This window comes from Psammomys obesus, unplaced genomic scaffold (genome assembly GCF_907164565.1).
Source record: "Psammomys obesus unplaced genomic scaffold, mPsaObe1.curated_primary_1811, whole genome shotgun sequence".
NCBI classification, from domain to species: Eukaryota; Metazoa; Chordata; class Mammalia; order Rodentia; family Muridae; genus Psammomys; species Psammomys obesus.
Window position 1 is genome coordinate 103119 of NW_026590654.1, and position 5586 is coordinate 108704.

General features: G+C 42.2%; 1 pseudogene; it reads right to left on the reverse strand.

The window, feature by feature from the left end:
* Positions 1 to 4154: 4154 nt before the first annotated feature.
* LOC129677468 (U2 spliceosomal RNA) lies at positions 4155 to 4325 on the reverse strand (annotated as a pseudogene).
* Between the last annotated feature and the right edge of the window lie 1261 nt (positions 4326 to 5586).

Below are 5586 nucleotides of genomic sequence, written 5' to 3' on the forward strand. Positions count from 1 at the left end.
AGAAGAACAGCTAGTGCTCTTAACCTCAGAGCCATCTCTTGAGCCCTAGCATTACTTTATAATCAGAGAATAAATATACAAATAACAATGGCAGGATCATATAGAATACTAGAATTCTAACCACTGTAGCTGGAAGTTCAATAGTTTGAGCCATCATGCATGTCTTAGGTTCTCTACTTTTGTGCCTAGTTCTTATTCAGGACCAGTTTTAAAAGTCAGGTATGTTCCTCAAACAAGTCACACAAGATCTTCCTTCTATCCAGCCTGCCTGCCTTTTCCCCTTGCTAATGACCTGCAGTTAGAGTTTACCTAAAGTCTTCTTGGGTTTAAAAGAAAAAGATTTATTTCATGTGTATGAGTGGTTTTCTTGCATAATATGTACATGCCTAGTGCCCAGGAGAGGGTGTTGTCGGGAGGACCCCCTGGAATTGGCATTAGAGATGGTTGTGGTATCTGAACCCAGGTCCTCTGAAAGAGCAGCAAATCCTCTTAACCATAGCCATCTCTCCAACTCCTGTTGTAGTAGATAAAAAATGAGTGTTTGGAGCTATATAATGCTATTTATTAGCCCTTAGATTATCATGGTGGCATTATTTAACCCGCCATCACAAATAATAGACACAGGCACCTGTTAGATTTATAATTGGGCCGGGCAGATATTTCACTTACACTGTCTCATAACCTCACCATCCATCTCCCAGCCCCCATCCAGTGCCTTCTGCCTTAGCCATTCCTCATCTGGACTACCTTTCATACATAACCCCATGGCACTTGCTTGTATTCTTTATCTTGGCCATTTCAGTTCATGCTGGTTTTGGAGTCCTTCCTCTCAGTCATTGCCGTGTCCTTCCTCTCTTTCTCTCTGTGTCCTTGGAACCTTAGCCATGCCTACCCCATTCTACACTGCCCAGATATTGGCTGTTTAACCAATGAATCAGGTATAATGACTTAGGCAGATTTACACAAGGATGGGTGTAGGTAAGAATGTACTCTTCTGCGCAGGGACTAGATCTTGGGGGCCAGTAATTAACATCAGAATACACAGCACCAGGCCAACCTCCAACAACCTAGATTTTTTTCTTTTTCATTATACCATTTCTCTTTCCTGCTTGCCCTTTTATCTCTGTACAGTGGTACTGACTGACTCTTCCTATGGCAAGTTTTCAATAGTCTTTGCTTGCTTTTATCTGGGCAGTCTTTGTTTTCCACTTTTTATTAATACTTGCATAACACTTTCGTCGCTGATAGCATACTTCAGATAAACAGAAGAGTTAAGATACATTATGGCTTAGGGTTTCAAAGGTCTTAGTCGATCATGATGCGGTTACAGCAAAACATCTCACATCATGACAGCTAGGAAGCAGAGAGGTAGAGGCAGAGAGGGGATTGGAACAAGATACAGCCATTATGACAAAACTAGGTGACTAATTTCTTCCAACTAGGCTCTACTGCCTAAAGTTTTTGGAACCTCCCAAAAATAGGGGTTACCAGCAGGGCACATAAGCTTTGATGAGTAAGCCTCTAGAGCCATTCCCCACACCAGCCTCCAAAGGCTGTGGTCAATTCAAAATGCTGTCAGTTTTTTTTCCCCCAAGTGTGTCCATAGTGTCAATAATTCCAACCTTGTAAAAACAAGTGTTGGTGGTGCACGCCTTTAATCCCAGCAGTCAGGAGATAGAGGCAAGGGGGGGGCTCTGAGTGTGAGGCCAGCCTGGTCTACAGAGCAAGTTTCAGGACAGCCAGAGCCACACAGAGAAACCTTGTCTTAGAAAAATAAAAAATAACAAAAACAGAAAAAACTTTAAGTTTCCTTGAGACTCAAGGAAAATTCATAATTGTGAGCCCTTGAAAAATAAAAAAGCAAATTTTATGTCTAATTCACAGTGACACACATTTTATTTTTTTAATTTTTATTAATTACAATTTATTCATTTTGTATTCCCCCCTGTAGCTGCCTCCTCCCCTCCCAACCCCACCCTCCCTCCCTCAGTCCACTGATAAGGGAAGTTTTCCTCCCCTTCCTTCCCATCCTAGTCTGTCAAGTCTCATCAGGAGTGGCTCCATTGTCTTCCTCTGCTCCCCGCTCAGGGGAGGTGATCAAAGAGTAGGCCAATCAGTTCAGGTCAGAGACAGTCCCTGTTCCCATTGCTATGGAACCCACTTGGATACTGAACTGCCAAGGGCTACATCTGTGCAGGGGTTCTAGGTTATCTCTATGCATGGTCCTTGGTTGGAGTATGAGTCTCAGAAAAGACTCCTGGGCCCTTGACATATATTCTGTATTCCAACATCCTGGGATTCCCATTGTATTTTAGGTGTCTACCTCAACAGTTTCTTGCACTGTTCTTTCTTAGGCTGTCTGCAAGAACTTTGGCACAGTTAAACATTACCTAGTATTCTGGGCTTTCCTTTTAAAGAACCCTGTAACATGAAATTTGAATTGAATGCTGCAAAGGCCTCTACAAACTCGCCTCCTAGCTGGGCCATCCTGTGCATGGCTCCATTGGCCTGTGAGTGCCTGAGTGACTGAGACACTAAAACGACTCCTACCACCATAACTTTCTAAGCAGCTCCCTGAAAGCAGGTCACCCCAGGTGCTGTCTTCTTGATGGAAATCAGATGAGTTTACTCCTTCTTTTACTGAGCCTGTGACAGGTGAAGTCTTGCCAAATCTAAGATGCCCTTAAAGTGTCTTCTTACGACCCTGATCCAAAGCAGGGATTTCTTTTTCTTTTCTTTATTCCTCTTTAATTTTATGTGTTTGGGTGTTTTGCCGCTATGTATGTCTCTGTACCACTTGCATCTCTGTTGCTAGCAGAGGCCAGAAGTGGGTAGTGGATACTCTGGACCAGAGTTACAGGTGGTATGAGCTGCCAAGTGGATGCTGGGAATTGAACCCTGATCCTTTGAATAGTGGTCAGTGCTCTTAACCGCTGAGATATATTTCTAGCCCTGTGGTTTCATTTGCGCTCTCTCGCTCTCTCTCTCTCTCTCTCTCTCTCTCTGTCTCTCTCTCTTTGCCTTTTCCCCAAGACAGAGTTTCTCTGTGTAGCCTTGGCACTTGCTCTGTAGACCAGAGATCTGCCTGCCTCTGCCTCACAGGTTCTGGATTAAAGGCGTGGGTCACCACTGCCTGGCTCACTAATTTTAATGCCAACTTTTTTTTTTTAATTTATTTATTATGTATAAATTATTCTGCCTGCATGTACACCTGCACCAGATCTTATTTCAGATGGCTGTGAGCCACCATGTGGTTTCTGGGAATTGAACTCGGGACCTTTGGAAGAACAGTCAGTGCTCCTAACCTCTGAGCCATCTCTCCAGCCATACTGCCAACTCTTTTTTTTAATTTATTTTTTTTATTAATTATACTTTATTTACTTTGTATCCCCCCATAAGCCCTTCCCTCCTCCCCTCCTGATCCCACCCTCCCTCTCCCTTCTTCACGAATGCCCCTCCCCAAGTCCACTGATAGTCCACCGCCAACTCTTAATAACCTTGTCTAAAACTTCTTTTCTGGCCAAACTAATTTTTAATTCAGTTCTCAGTTGAGTTCCTGTTCCAGCTGAAATCTCGTGAGCACAGCCTTTCCTGCTTGTGTTCTCCTACTGTTGTTTTCTTGAGAAAGGGTTTGTGTATAATGGTCCTGGCTACGCTGGAACTCTCTTTGTAGACCAGGATGGCCTTGAACCCACAGAGCTTAGCCTGCTTCTTCTTCCCAAGTGCTGCACCACCACACCCAACAACTGTTCTGGGTTTTGCCCCTCCACCAGCATTGCCACTGAGACTCCATTCACATCACTCCACTACCTCTCTAGCCCACATTCCCAAAGTTTTCTAAAAATAAATTTATTTGTTTATAATAAATTTATTTTCTATAAATAAATTCCAAAGTCTTCTGAACCATACGGTCAGAGCAATGACCCCCCCTTCTTTGATTATAGTTTTTTTGTTAGATTAAAAAAAAACAATTTAGGAATATTTTTATACAAGTAGGCTTTTGTATTTGTGTGGAAAAACAGCTTATTGAGTATAAAACACTTGGTTACTTACAAAGCATAAATGCTCTTCCAACATAGAAAGTAAAACCTCAAGAGAGTTAGCCTCAAAGTGAGTCCCCGCTGTTTTTAGAACGAGAGTCTTAAAGTCCCCTAAATGGGTAAATTTCCTGTAGGTACTGCAGTATCAGGGTGGTATGTGAACACCAGTTCCATATTCCAGCTCCAAAAATATGTCTAATAAATTGTTCTCAGAGGAAGATTCAAATGTTATAACAATAAGAACAGATACTATACTTGATCTTAGCAAAAGGGCCCAGAAATTATTATAAGTAGAGGTAAAATGTTGTTATTTAGTTTATTTATGTGTATGTGTATGCATTTGCACACACTATGGCACATGTGTGAAGGTCTGAGGACAACTTTGTGGAATTGATTGTCTCGTGGATTGCGTAGTGGGTCCTAGTGATCAAACCCAGGTAATCAAGCTTGATAACAAGCAACTTTACCTGCTGAGACATCTGGCTGGCCCCTCTCTTAGACTTTAGATCACTGTGACAAATTACTTCAGACACGTTAAGGGAGGAAAAGTGCATGATGGTTCACAGTTTTGGAGGTTGCAGGGACGCCTGGCAGAACGTTGCACATGGCAGTCAGGAGGACAGAAAGGGGTCCGGGATAAAGCGTAGGGTGTCCTCCAGCGACCTGCTTCCTTCCTTTAGGGCGCACTTCCTAAAGTCTCGGGACACGCCATATCCAGCTACAACAAGCCTGCATGCTAGAAGTGAGAATGAGAGAGGATTGATGGTTTAGTTTCTGTCCAGTGGAGGTCAAGAGGAACTCAATGCAGTGATTGAGAGAGCCACTATCCCTCCATATTATAATCCCACTAGTTGAAAATGTGCCCTGTTAATATCCTTGAAGCAAGGAAAGCACCCAAACTTTTAACTGCTTAGTCCAAAACAGACATGTGGCCCCTTTTAAAGGGCTTTTGTTGGAGCTTCCCAGGAAGACAGAAATTACTGTGAATGTAACCTCTGCTGTAATGCATTTAATTGAAAACAATTGGAGAGCCAGTGAGATGGTTCTTCAGGGAAGGGCGCATATTGCCAGGCTGAGGTTCACTCCCAGGATATAGATCCATTTTTCACATCTTGTAGTTTGGGGTGTAAACCCAAATACAGGTTTGAATCGTCTGAAAAAGTAATATAAAGCCTTTTAAAAGCACTAATATCCTTCTAAAGAAATCTTATACTGAAGTCTAATTTCCAAGATTTAAAATCGGAGGGGGAGTTTGCTTAAGGTTCATGTACTAATCTGTACATTTGTATATGCTTTATATACTTACTAAAGTAATCTTAAGATTTACTTTTTCATCACAAGTACTCTAGTTAGAAATAATGTAAATCCACTTTAGAAACCAGGAAATAGCACAGAAAGGTGAAGTAACTTATCTCCATTCTACGGTACTACTTGATGAAGTCTGGGTTTCAGCTGGGAGCTGTCAGCTCCCATAGCAGTGGGGTTTCCCCTAATACAAGGAACTGCCTTAGTAATCACTATAATGTTTGTGTATTTTCTTTCTCAG